Raw genomic sequence first — 14,808 nt, 5'->3', positions numbered from 1 at the left:
ATGTCGACACATTACAGGGGAAGATCAATCCCACGCTGGCGAAACATTCACGTCTCGTTTGCTTTTTTTGCTAGTATACCTCCTGATGCATTTCCGACAATATGTGTTAAGGTAACGTTTTCTGCAATCAATTTTACCATTATAATGCAATTAAACGCAAAGGTGCAAGCGAGCTGGGCAAGAATGACGAAAATAATCCCTGGAGAAGGGATTCTTTTTGTCAATTTTACGGTCAATTAAAAAACGGCCGCTAGAAAAATTAAACACCAATTCTACACCGATACGAACGTTGCTGTTTCATTTCGTTAATATAATTATCATGTTGCTTTGTCCTGCTCTGCTCTCATAAGTAGCATCCTCGGCGTAGCTGACAATCTGTGGAACGCTTAATCATGCCGAAGCGTTTGTCAAGTGCACGTCAGCAGCCTCAGACGTGTCACTGGCGTTGGTATCGTATAAAGAAAAACGCTGTCTACAAACAAATTCAGCGATTTCCCACACCAGGTGTAGGCAAAGCGCGTGCGCAGAAACCAGATTCGCGTGGGACGAAGCGTCTGCGCATGCGCAGTACTGACAGCAGCGCCACCGCAGCGGCGTGACGTCAAAGAGCTGAGTTGGTGCATAGGTACCACGCTATCAACGCTGTCTCTTGAAGCGCTGAAAAGTATTATGTAGTCTTATTGAGCTCTCAGTATATGTTTGACTAGTGTCGACATCTCTCTATCCAAATTAAAATTTATCATTTTTATTGTTCTTCATTTCGAGAAGGGAGGCTGTAAAAAATGCAGCTCTGATGTTGCAATTAGTATGCTAAGATTAACTAAAGAGCTTCCACCCGCTCAATGTTGAATGTTCGAGCGTCTGACGCATGCTTTTCTAGCTTATGAAGTGGAAAGCTATAGTGCCGCCGGACTAGTTCTTATCGGGTTGGGTCGTTTATTTTAGTTAACAGTAGAACGAATTATCGCATCTGAAATAAACCATATTACATGCGTCATGAAGGAGATTGCACAACTTGGTCGTTATTTTCTACCTTCGAACTAGCTGTTCGATGGCACGACAAAATAATTCGCAGATAACATACGTTTTCAAGGACAGCTGTAATGGCAACCTCAAGAGCGCCGTCATTGTGTAGTGCAATACCAATTAATCTGTCTTTGAGTCCCAAGGCCACGTCTTCTTTAATGGCCCTCGAATCCGGCTAGATTCATGCAGTAGGTCGCCAAAATCATTCATGCGTTTGCGTTGCCTTACCTCGAATCTTGGTAAAATGCACGGTGATTAACAAACTGAACATAAGGGCGGAAACGAGCGGGTGAATATTAGTCCAGACAAAAACCTCGAGACTGCGGTTACAAACTACACATACACTGGAAGGTCTCAAACACAGCTGAGCCTAGTGTATCTGTCGTATTACAGTCTCGGGGTTTTCGTCATGCTCAATTTAATCATTAATTATTTCTAAAAGGAGAGAGGGGGGGAAGGGGTGAGTCGCATGGGATGGAGGTATGATAAAGATATTCCGACAGTCGGACGGTCTGCTGGGCAGCGTCTCGTGTCGCCTGCAGCCACGGCAGGCTTTTGCAATGTGATGTTCATTAGTGCGAGCTTTGTACAGTGCTATTTTCATTTCGTCCTGATTAAAGTCAACCTGTATCAAAATATTGAGGTGGGCTAGTTGGTTCGACATATTGAAATTATAAAGCGTAAGAAACAGACATGGAGAGGAAGTAGCGCTGTCCTGTCGACTTCATGTCCGTGTCTGTCCCTTGAGCTTTATAATTTCAATAAAGTCCACCTGCATTCGAGAAGCCCCTATGACGGCATATCATAGAGGCTTTGGAACTGTTTCGTCGCGTCGCAGATCTCCAGGAATCTGATAGTAGATTTTGCTGGTCGGTTTCCAATCTCTTGGAACGCTCTGAAAAACCGATGCCCACTTGCTTGGTCCAAGTAGGGCGCTTCACGTGTATTCAACTGGTTCTTTCAGGGCACTCTCAAATTTTCGGATCGCGCCGTCCTCCGACTCGTAGCGCTGTGAGGCACCCTGACTTCGAAGTGGGTGCGGTGGGAGAGCGTGCTAGAGGACTGGTCACGTGACTCCAACCACTTCCGCTCTTGAGTTGAAAAAGAAAGAATCCGATACGGGCTGAGAGGCTTCGCCGCGTTTGGGTGCCGCACCGATCCCGCTCTGCTGAGGAGTGTCTACTGGAGATGATCGGCGCTTGACGGGGAACCGCAGCGAAAGTGAGCTTCCACATTGAAGGCTGCCATTTTTCGTGCGGGTGTGCGGACATGCGACCTGGGCGCTGGATGGATTAATGGTATTGGCTAAACCGTTTGCGTTGGGCGATAGCTTGCACCATGGAAGTGGAAAGTTGCGGAAGGTTCCTCCGGTGTGCGGCTCCGTGTCGGCGCTCAAGCCGTTCGGAAAAGTTGCCGAGCATCCGGCTGGAGCGTCGTTCCTCTAGCTCAAATTGGGAGGCGCTCCCGGATCTGGCAGATCCGATTTAGAGGATTAAAGTGGTGGGAAACGTTCAGCCGAATATATCATTGAGAACTCTTGAGGTTCTCGGGCAATTAAAGTTTCGATTGATAACAACAAGCGCTATGGCCCAAGAGGCATGGAGATGACGTGTACGAGATGAAAGCTGCCGCTCTGGTATAGCATTATAAATATTCTATGTGAATCTTCAGTACTAAATTTATACTAACTGGTTAAATATGCACGTGACACCGGCTGCACCGAAAATGTCCCCTTTTCTGCGCAGATCAGTGACTCACGCACAAGAGCCCCTGGTAACATAAAGTAGCGTTTTTCTGCTCGTTCATAAAAGTGTGTTCACGCAATAACATCTATCGCTGCCGGCCACGTTTTCGCGCTCTTTAGCAATAAGCGTCTGATTTTTATGGTAATATGCTATTTTATCTTAAACAATTTAATGAAATAGGCCGTTTTTAGATTTATTTTTAAACTTGAATCATGACTTCTCTTACAGATATAAAAATAAAAAGTTAATTTAATATAATAGATTATATAAAAGTATGTCCAATGGCGGAAAAGCGCCTTAGTTGCAACAAGGGGTATTGGCATTGTTATTTATTGCGTGCCCAAAACACCGTGAAGGCTTTGAAATTGGATCACATAAAAGTCACAAATGAGTTCAACATGCAAAGACGTGAAATACAGGAGTGTAACATCAGTCATAATAAAACAAATTACAAACACAACTCGCTATCTAAAGTTAATTAAGTCATGAAAAAGATAGAAGAGGAGGAAGGAACGCCAACCAAAAATAAAAAGGAGCCCAACGTTTCAAAACCTGCTTGGTTTCTTCTTCAGGGGCGACTGTGTGCGCGAGGAGCAAGTGGTCTTCTTTTACGGCGGTGGACGTGATGTTTTCGCGATCGTAATGTGGCTGAGCCCGCTGACGTAAGCCGACGGTAAAGCGCCAAGCGACCGATTGATGTTTTGCGGTGTGGTTTGAATGGGCCATGACTCGACGAAGAGCCTTTGCCGGGAATTGGTCTCAATGTCGAGGATACGTGTGTCGTCGAAGTCAATGCGGTGGTCATTCGAGTCACTGTGTTCCGCAGCCGCGCTGCGCTCATGATCGAATTTTCGCACGTCGGTTTTGTGCTGGCGAAGTCTTTCTTTAAAGTTTTTGGTTTCGCCGATGTATGTGGCAGGGCAGTCCGCACAAGGAATCTGGTAAATAACGCCTTGCGCTCTTTCCTTTGGGGGACGATCTTTTGGCCTGGGCATCAGGTGTCCAAGCGTTGACACTGGTTTGTGGGACATCTGGATGCCTTCTTTTGCCAGCACACGCGCGAGCGCTTCGCTGGTTTCCTTTATGTAAGGGACGCAGATGCGCGTGGTTGAGCGGGGATGTGCGATTTCTTGTGTTTCGCCGATTGGTCTTAGGCGTCGATCAGATTTACGTTGACGACGAGCGATTCGCTGAATAAAACTGCGTGTGTAGCCGTTATTTAGCAGGTCGGAGATGATGGTTTCTTCTTCCTTTTTTCTGTAGTCCTCCGACGGGCAAATAGTCTTCGCTCGGGACAGGAGTGTCCGGACGACCGACGCCTTGTGGCTCGCAGGGTGGTTTGAGTCAAATCGGAGATAGCGCCCAGTGTGTGTCGGTTTCCTGTACACCGTGAATTCCAATTGATCTTTTTGTCTTTTGACCAGCACGTCAAGAAACGGCAGGGCGTCGTTCTTTTCAGTTTCAACGGTGAACTGGATGGCCGGCTCGATGGAGTTGAGGTGTGCTAAAAAGTTGTTCACTTCTGATTTCTTCATAATGCAGAAGCAATCGTCGACATGCCGTAAAAACACTTTAGGGCGTGCAGTGAAAGACTCCAGCGCGCGATGTTCAATGGCTTCCATTGTCAGGTTGGCCGTGGTGACGGAGATGGATGCGCCCATTGCGGTTCCGCTGGTCTGCTTGAAGAATTCTCCTTTAAAGCTGAAGTAGGTGCTCCCCAGGCAGAACTCTAGCAGGCGGCACAGTTCGTCCACCGTAAGGCTGGTCCGTTCGCTCAGCTTCTTGTCTCCCTCGAGGGCAGCTCTGGTTGTGGCGACTGCCAGGGGAACCGGCACGCTGGTGAAGAGCGAGACGACGTCGAACGACACCAGGCTTTCGTCATCGTTTACCTTTAGTTGCGCAACCTGTTCCACAAAGTGCCCGGTGTTCCGCACATAGGTCGCTGTGTTTCTAACGAGAGGAGAGAGAGTGCTGTGGAGGTAGGTCGACAATCCCCGAAGTGGTGAGGTTGTGAAATCCACGATCGGCCGGAGAGGGACGTTAGGCTTATGAACCTTAGGAAGACCGTAGAAACCGGGCGCAAACCCATTCCTGCACAGAAGCCGCAGATGAAGGCTCCGCGCGTCAGGGTACTTCTTAAAAATTTCAGAAAGGATATTGTTCAGTTTTGTCTGAACTTGTGATGTCGGGTCTTTCCTGAGCTTTTCATAGGCAGAGCTGTCAAGAAGGTTCTGAATCTTGTTCTCGTAGGCATCCCGGTCAAGGACCACAGTCGAGTTTCCTTTGTCCGCGGGTAGAATCCCCGCTCAACCACGCGCATCTGCGTCCCTTACATAAAGGAAACCAGCGAAGCGCTCGCGCGTGTGCTGGCAAAAGAAGGCATCCAGATGCCCCACAAACCAGTGTCAACGCTTGGACACCTGATGCCCCGGCCAAAAGATCGTCCCCCAAAGGAAAGAGCGCAAGGCGTTATTTACCAGATTCCTTGTGCGGACTGCCCTGCCACATACATCGGCGAAACCAAAAACTTTAAAGAAAGACTTCGCCAGCACAAAACCGACGTGCGAAAATACGATCATGAGCGCAGCGCGGTTGCGGAACACAGTGACTCGAATGACCACCGCATTGACTTCGACGACACACGTATCCTCGACATTGAGACCAATTCCCGGCAAAGGCTCTTCGTCGAGTCATGGCACATTCAAACCACACCGCAAAACATCAATCGGTCGCTTGGCGCTTTATCGTCGGCTTACGTCAGCGGGCTCAGCCACATTACGATCGCGAAAACATCACGTCCACCGCCGTAAAAGAAGACCACTTGCTCCTCGCGCACACAGTCGCCCCTGAAGAAGAAACCAAGCAGGTTTCGAAACGTTGGGCTCCTTTTTATTTTTGGTTGGCGTTCCTTCCTCCTCTTCTAATTGTTCTTACCCAACCAGGCAGATTTCTGCCAAATGTTTACTTTCATGAAAAAGATATCATGCTGCGCAAGGATATTACAAGAAAAGTTGAATTTTATGCATTGGTGACCCTTCAATCTGCTTGTCAGGATAAAAGGTGTCGCAGAGTCGCGTATGTTTACTGCACACGTAAGCTTGTACTACTAAAAAGATCACGTACATCGAAACAGCCTTGTATGAGTTTCCGTAAAAACACCACATCTCGGCGATGCCTGCGGTCAATTAGGGTTCTGTTCTTTAAAACTTTAACGAGACAATTATACTCAAAATAGAGTCTCCTGTCAAAATGCCTATCGTCGACTATGCGTATCAGTCGCCCTTGTACCATTTCAATGCGTCTGCAATCGCTATGTGCTGGAAAATTCCACACAACAGACGCAAATTCAAGTCGTGGCCTAGCCAAAGCAAAAAATAACCGTAATATAGTATCAGGTGCCTGGAAGTGTCGAGTCAAACGTGAGATCATCGCGAGCACCTTAAGACCGGCACCACAAATGTTAGTCACATGAGATTTGAACAATAGTTTACAGTCTACTAGAACTGCAAGGTCCCTGACTACGTGAGTTCGAGTATTAGTACAGTTTCCCAACTTTTATTGAAATTATAAGGGATCATTGCGTCTTAGCGAGATTACCTTAGTTTTGGTGGCGTTCAAAGGCAAGCGGTTTGAAAGGCACTACTTAGAAATGCTGAATACATCAGATTGTAGCGCTTCACAGTCATTTTCGGAATGAATATCTGAAAATAACTTAATATGATCAGCAAATAAAAGCACCCTGGCATATGTAATACAGTTTGAAATATCATTATTGAATACTAGGAATAGCAATGGCCCCACTACCGCCCCCTGGGGCACTCCAGAAGTTGGGGAGAACGCACTTGATAAAACATTATCAACACGAACAAAGTTTCTTTTCGATGACAAATAACTAGAAACCCAATCACAAAGCTTAGGTACAATTCCATATCGTTCCAGTTTTTGTAGAAGCTAAAACTGATCAACCCTATCAAAAGCCTTTGAAAGGTCGAAGTAAATCGAGTCAATCTGACCACTTTTCGAAACGACTGGGGCTGCGTAATGAAGAACTGTACAAAGGTTAATGTCAACGGAACGTCCTCTAATGAAGCCATGCTGTTGATACGTAAGATACTTTGATAAATAGGAGAAAAGACATTGTTGCACGATGGTTTTAAATATTTTAGCAAAGCTTCGCAAAAGTGACTCAAGGCAGTAATTTGACACATTGCAGGCATCGCCCGCTTTATGAATGGGCACAACTATCGCTTCCCGCCATATCGCGGGAAATATATTGGAATGCAATGACACGTTAAAAATACGAGCTAGTGCGGGGGCTATCAGCCCACAGCAGCCTTTAATAATAAAAAGCGGAATTGCGTAAGCACCACCCGACAATTTAGGCTTCAGGTTTTTTTAATCGCCGCGACGACGTCACATGTAGTAACACGAAACTGGGTAAGAGAGTCACTATCAATGGGATCATTCAATCAGTCTGATTTCGCAGAACGAGTGGGTGGCAAGTAACAGCTGCTAAAATATGAGGCAAACTCCTCGGGGATGTTTTTAGGCGAAGGCATAACAAACCGCGCCGTTACGAGTAGAACGAAGCAATGAATGTTAGAAAAACGACCGCGTTTTGCTTTTTACTAATTTTCAGAAACATTTGGGGTCAGTATATAAACTGTCTTCAACACGTCTTTCGTGGGCGTATTTATCACGCGCATGCAGAATCTCAGGTAACGACTGGAAGTTGCTAGAATTATCGTACCACACTTGCTGGCACATTATCTTGAATAGGCCATGAAAACGAGACCTTTTCAGCGAAGCAATCTTCAGCTCCCTGGAAAACCAGCTCGGAAACTTAGTAGGTTTTAACAAACTTCTTAGGTACATATATATATTGTCAATAGTTTCTTTCATAACCAACGTCAATTCTCTGGCCCTAAAGCTAACATATTTTGAAGCATATAGCTCAGACCAATCGTATGATCCAACATACTTGAACACGCTCAAGTAATCTCCGTTCCGATAGCAATAAATAAATTTTGCAAGTTCTCGAGATACGCAAAGCAAATAGAATCCGACCTTGAAGGGCCGATGATGGGCATCAGCATTCTCTAAAGGGTGTGACGAAGCCGTCAGCGTGCCGATAGGGAAGCTCGATAAAAGCAGGTCAAGTGAATTGCCTGCAGCATTCATTGTGCAGGGAAAGCTCATAAAAAATCGGCAGTCGGCAAAAACCAAGGAGGCTTGCTTTCTGTAAGGTAATTAAAACGATCGAAACTGCCAATAGTCTAGCCTACGCCCGGAAGGTTAAAGTAACCATATATTTGCACTTTGAATTTGCTAAAATCAATTCCCTTTGTCAAAGCGTCAAAGTGTGAAATAAAGGGTGCGCACTGTGATGTAGATAGGAAATAATAGTTTGCTATAAGATAATTAGAACGGTTGCGTAGTAAAATCCCAAGCCATAAGCACTCGTCGCAAGTCTCAAGGTCACTTCTGCGGACCGCTTTTAACTTGCTCGAGACTGCAATTAGCACCCTTCCCCCAAACCTTTGACCAGTGGCGCCATATTCGCAGTCCCGACGAAATACAGCGTAATGGGACAAAAAATATTGTGAATAAAAAATTTCGTGACGTTACCAAATCTCAGTAAGACAGAAAATGTCAAAATAGGAAACCGCAGGGTTAGACAAAAATTTGTTTGCCTTTGTTCTTAACCCGCGAACATTTCGGTAGTATAACTTAATTGTATTATCCATACCTGTCATTGTGATCTAGTGATTCGGAGACGCGCAAGACATCGAATCTACTGAAGAACGGGTGAAACAGGGAATCTTCCTGCCAGACATCAGGAGAATTTAGCAGCTCGAAAGCCTCGTCATCCACAGATATACGAAAAGAAGCGTAAGAGGTGAACTTTGTCTTAAGTTTCGAGCAGGATGCCACTTTTTTTTCTCACAACAGGGTTGATAATGTCTAGCACATCTGCTTCGGAAGTATCCGGGTCTAATCTAGACACGAACAGTGCTTTGGACTTTGACTTGCGCGGTACAGATTTTACCTTGCAGATCTTGTATGTTCCACTAGAGGCCTTAGCACGACGACGAGACATCCACGGCGTAAAATCGCCTTCGGCAGTGACTGTATGAGTGTTCTCACGCTGATAGAGTTGGCCCTCCTGCAGTCTGCTGGATGCAGATGTTTCCAAAAAACATGGGGGAAAGGGGGGGGGGGGGGGGGGGGGCTCGATATATCAGACGTTTGAGAAACACGCCCCCTTCCCCTCATTTTCCTTGACCTAATTTGCGTACTGCCACAGTACGCACACATTCACATTTGGTCCCAAGCTACGAAGCCATTTTCGGTTTAAGTTCAGCTAGTTGGTACATGGTCAATGATGGTAGTGAATCAGCTTGAACATCAAACGATTACGCAGAAACGGGCCAAGACACGCACACGAAGCTGCAATGATAGCTTGAACATTAAACTATAACACTGAGACGGGCCAAGACGGACACACGTAGCTGCAATGATGGTTGGAAAAAATTGGTTAGTGCAAAGGTTTACTATGCTGCATAAATTTCCGTAAAACTACGGGCACAGCTGAAGAAACGTCCACGGGCTCTTGTCACAAGGTGATGTCGGGTCCGCAAGAAGCGAATGCAGTGACTCGGAGTCCGGTCAAGCACGCGAGCTCGGCCGCTGGTAGCCGCTGTCCAGTGTGATGAGCGAAGGCTGTGGAATCACGGCTGCCGGAGCGCCGTATGTCACCGTTTCAATCAGGCGCGTCGTTTTGAAGCGAGCAAACGAGCAAGCCAGCAGGTAAGAAAGGACGCGCGTGCGAACTGTGCGGCTCTCGCAACGAGGTAGAGGTGCTTATAGCGGTAAACTGGTATCGTGTTCACCAGGCAAAATTGACCCCCCCCTCGCCCCTGGCTGCCGCCATGTTGTGCAATTTCGACTACTAGACACGTGACTAAATCCTGAGGCTTTTACGCAAGCTTGAGCCGAAATATTTAGTGCGATCGCTGTAAAACCAAAAACAAAAACAAAAAACAAGCGAACATGATAAACTATTTTTAATACTGTTACCCCCAGAGATCAGTGTCTAGCTCCGATAAAAACCCAAGATACAGCACCGCGGCTGATGGCATCGAGAAGAGCCATTGCGAAGCTGCCCGAGTTTTTAGCGTAAAAACACACCTTGGACTTAAAACAAACAAAATATCGGTGACACAAGGTAGAAATCGTTGCGAAATCATTCGATGAGGACGGAGCCGATGTAAACGCGTCCGCTCTTCGCGGCGACCGCAGCGCCCTCCTTTCGTGGGCAACGCTGACGGCTTTTCGCGTAATGGGACAACTAAGGCTTTCGCCTTAAAAGAACGAAAAGAACGGCACCGATCGCCGCAGCAGCACGCCAATGTAAGGTCACGCTTGACACGCCACTACGTCATGAAAGGGCCATCTCGATTCTCGGTTGCCCGGTGGATTGCGGAAGTAGTCGGGCGCCGATACTTCTAGCACTTGCAACCTGGTTCGCTTACCGATTTTTCTATATCTTTCGGGGTATCCTGAATGGTCATATCTCCAGAGAACCCTCGGCCCGACAAAGTTCCCTTTCTAGCATTGGCAGATATGAAAATGGCCGGCAGTAATGCATGGAGATGCGAGGAGGCGCTGGCGTCGGAGGATAGCTACGCGATATAGCGGCTTCATAGGTGCCTGAACGTTGTTTGCTACGTATTGTAATGTAAAACGTGTCGGCAGTAAACGAAGTTCTCTTGACGAGTCGTACAGGAAAGAGTAGCGTGGCTCTCCCCGAAACAGTCGACAGAAGATATGAATTCGGACCACTTCGCCCGTTGTACTTGGCAGCTGCTGGATATATGAGCGTGAAGGCTGCATTGTTCACCCGCGCTGGAGCTGAACAGCCCTTGCTCGGGCGACAGGAGAGCTTCCCTGAAATGAGGCAGCGTAAGCGTCCTGCCAGGGCAATGTCATTGTGTTTTCAAGCTGGGGCCCCAGCAAATGGTTAATCTTGCCTGCTACTTTTAAATTCCCGAGACCTTTAGCGGAAGTGTCATTTCAGGTGCCCGTTTGACACGGGTATTAGACCACACGAGTAGTTGCGCAGAAGGGCGATCCGTGTTTCACAGCGGTAATAAAGAAGCACGCTTGAGACCCATGTGACAGTGATGAAAGCTTCTTGGGACTTTAGATTTGCATGTTATGACAGAAGGTAACTCGAAGGACAGGTTTCATCAGGTTCCGTCGTGCAGCTCTAATGGCGTCCATTCCTTCCCACACCCACTGTTTGCATGACACTCTTTGCGGTGTAAGCCTTCGTATTGCCCAACACTCTTTGCGGTGCGAGCCTTCATGTTCCACAACAATAGGTTGCTGCTCACCCGTTATGAAATGCGCGTTCCGAAGGGTTGGAATTACGTACGTCGGGGAAGTAGCAGTGCGCAGCAGAAAATCGTCATCTTCACTATATGAGGAGGTGGCGCCCCTGGCTGTGATTATGTGAAGCAGGCGCAACGGCGCCAAAGTATGGGGAAGCCAGAAATCTGTCAGAAATTTTAGTATAAGGAAGGCTATGATGAAGCAGAGCATAGATCACACAATTAAGGAAGACTTAAGTCACGGGTGAAGTTCGAAAGGGCGTTAAGTTACCATTCGAGCAGCAAGCACAGGGCAGCCGACGCGAAAACGAGGATGATAAAAATATAGTCCGCGTTTTCGCATCGTCAGTCATGTCCTTGTTATTTTTCGTGCTCGTGTATTTATCTTAATTTAAGCAATTATTTTGATAATTATTACACTCCTCTCGTTTCTTGATGTCCATCGCTGTCAATAAAGTTATCCTGGAGGAATTAATATTCTATTTCAAAATACTTTCATAACTTTTTGGGAGACTAAACAAAACCTCACGATAGTGGCCGGCATTGATATGCAAAATCGACAAATTCACAAATCATTAATATGGCATTTACTTTTTTTGTCAGCTTTTTTTTTCAAACAATTTTAAGACTAAAATACCATGTGCATTTAAAAGCCGAGTTGATATTCGAATGCCGATTTTGGCTTAATAGAGTACGGGCTAACAGAAATTATAAAAAAACATCATTTTCTTTTTAATTTATAGGTGTCGGAGCGAATGAAAGCCTCTAATTTACAAATTTTTATCCATTCTACAGACACTTTAAGCAACATGACCGTAACAGCATTTCAAGCTGAATCTCTCAACGAGAAAATTGCAATGGCCTATCAATCGTGCATGAGGGAAGGTACGTATTTTGCATTAATATCTGGAAGTATATAAAAAAAAAAAAAACGAAGACGAAAGAGAAAGCTGTTAATTTAATGGCAGATATCTCTCTGGATATTCATATATTTTTTTGTGATAACACACTTTACTGACTTATTTGTTTCCCGGAATTTTAAAGAGGAGCTCCATGACTAATTATGCAAAATATTTGGTTGCTGTCTTTCTTTAATATTATCATATGACATAATTTCAGATTCGTTCCAACCAGCGGAAGAAATCAAACGGCTACAAAATACATTGAAGAGATTTGGCATCCTTGAATGGCCGATGATGCCTGGTTCAAAAGTAGCCATAAAGTGGCAAGAAATATATCGAAAAATTCGAATTGGAGCTGACATGTCGTTTATTTTTAATATTAACCTCACCCCAAATCTTACTAACACGTCGGTGCGAGCCATTGACGTAAGTAGCGTCTTAAGTATTCCTCCTTTCTGTGTTATGTTAGCAAGCTTCACCCAGAATTGAAAATGTGAGGTTCCATTAAGTAGGGCAACGCAATCCTTAACTGTCAGCTCTCTGAAACCAAAACGACTCAATAGAAAATACGTAAAACTGCTAAGAGGCATGGGAACACTGCACGCGGCCATCTTGGTATCGTCAAGTTAGTTTCGGGCTTTTGACATTTCGAAGGCAGCTGCCCTACCTCAATGATTGAGATGCTAAAACTTTGGAATCAGCCAACCCAGACGAAGGACTACGCCTTCGTGCCTTTTATTTCTGATAAAACGTTTTTTTTCGGCGTCAAGAAGGAAAAAGTCGTACCCTTTAGTTGTAAAAATGTTTCTCTCATCATCTTAGATCCCTACCCATACATGCGACCCAAATGTGATTTTTTCGGAGGCTGTTAGTAGCGAAAGCTCCCATCGGCGAAAATGTCTGAGTTCCTGTGAAACAAACGGCACCCTCGATATTATTTTTGGGACGTTTAAAAGAGCTAGAATCAATATGAGATAGCTTTGACCTCAGTAGAGCATAAGTCGCGGTCGTCGCGTCAGAAAACGAGGATTTCTCGAATTCTCTTAGAAAGAATGAATTTAAGCACCGGCTTTGAAATACGCGACTTTCTCAAACCTACCCCCCCCCCCCCCCCTTCCCCGCTCAACATAATTTTGCAATAAAGAAAATCTTTAAATCGCCCACCAATAAAAAGGAAGAGGCCGCGAAATGATGTTGGTGCGACAGTTCCACTCGGCGCCCGCAGCATCATATCACTTTTATGTTGCAGCCGATATCTAAGTTCTAGCTCACGTGATGAACCAAATCAACTCATGTAATTCAAATTTTTGTTCGACAAGAGCGACAGTGAAATCGCCCCTTTGTGACAGAGTTTAGAGTGAACAGACAGGCTGTCTATCTGTCTTATGGGTTCCGTTCCGCGTGCAGGCATTCTAATCTCTCCTGCTCGATTTTAGAAGTGTTGTTTTTTCACAAAACTGGTTCATGATCGACTCACATAACGAATGAATCCACGGCAGATTGATTGCGTGAGGACTTGCCTGCAGATCATTCATCTCTCTAGCGCATCTACGCGAAGAAGACGACAGGTAGACGACAGCGAGGACGGACTGAACCAATTCGCGACCCCACAGTTCCGCAAAACTCCAACATCACACTGTGGCACCGTTGACCAAGAACGAAATTGACGTTTGCTGCTACGGGCACGCTGTTACCACGAAAAACAATCACTGTGTACGTACAGAGCGACAAAGTACACTGTGATAGACTTAGCGCGAACCGCCTCTATCTTTAATAACCCAAGGCATGACTGTAACACAAGCATGGTTCTGCTCGAGGAGACTTCATCCTAAAAGCGATCTCGTCCTGGGCTTGCAGAGGGGCGTTTGGAGATGCTTTCACGCACTACGTGCTCGCGCACAACACTTCGGTACAGCACAGTCACAAGAAAGGTCTTGCTGGATGAAAGGTTGATTGCACGTGCAAAAAAGATGGTGGCGTGCTAGACGAGCTTTTTACAGTAGCTTCTTGAATCTTTCCATGGACCAAAAGGCATAGTACCGGAACCTGCGTTGCGGCAACCAGGGAAAATTTCCGCAGCTTCTTCTTTTCGGGGAATTAAGAGCCCTGCGAAAAGATGAACCAGGGACCGCAAAAAACACAATGGTGCGCCATTTTTTTATTTCCTCGTCAAAAAAAAAAAAAGGAAGCGTTGTACCGCTGCTAGACTAAGCGCTTTTCAAGTGAATCAACCGCCAAAACTCCGCGAGTGAAAAGGCGCCCGGCCATATCGGTCTGAGTGTCGGCGGACCAGGCGCAGATCGTAGGAATCCTTGATGGGAGTCACGTGGTAAACGGCCAGCGGAAGAAAATCGCGATTAGGTCCATCGTGTGAAATTCCCATTACTGACGCCGAGCGAACTGTATTAAAATCGCTACGACGCATTGTTTTCTAGCAGCACTGAGAAATCACGTTTTTCATTAAAGGCAATAAATAAAAGCCGTGTTTTTTGCTCTTGTCTTTCATTGTTAAGAATGTGTCTTGAATTATTGTTGTATCGTAGATTTGTTCAGCTGCACCTTCTTTTTGTTTCGCTTTCTCAAGCTTGGTCTCGCCCACATAAGGTCAGCTGCCTTTGCATCAAGCAAGAAAGAGACTGACTTTAAAGTCCACACAGAAAACCCAATAAAACAAACATAATTTAGAAAGGAATCTAGTTAAACTTTTTGAAAAAATTGAGGTAAATACGCATGTTTTCA

The 14,808-nt window shown here is 45.7% G+C and overlaps 1 pseudogene; it reads left to right on the top strand.

Moving 5' to 3' along the window:
- Positions 1-14,808, top strand: part of LOC8039204 — a 95,763-nt pseudogene that overhangs the window by 13,519 nt on the left and 67,436 nt on the right.

The sequence above is a fragment of the Ixodes scapularis genome, unplaced genomic scaffold (genome assembly GCF_016920785.2).
Source record: "Ixodes scapularis isolate PalLabHiFi unplaced genomic scaffold, ASM1692078v2 PGA_scaffold1__304_contigs__length_218370807, whole genome shotgun sequence".
Classification (NCBI taxonomy): Eukaryota; Metazoa; Arthropoda; class Arachnida; order Ixodida; family Ixodidae; genus Ixodes; species Ixodes scapularis.
Note: the sequence above shows the minus strand (reverse complement) of the source record. Positions and strands in the feature narration are given on the sequence as shown.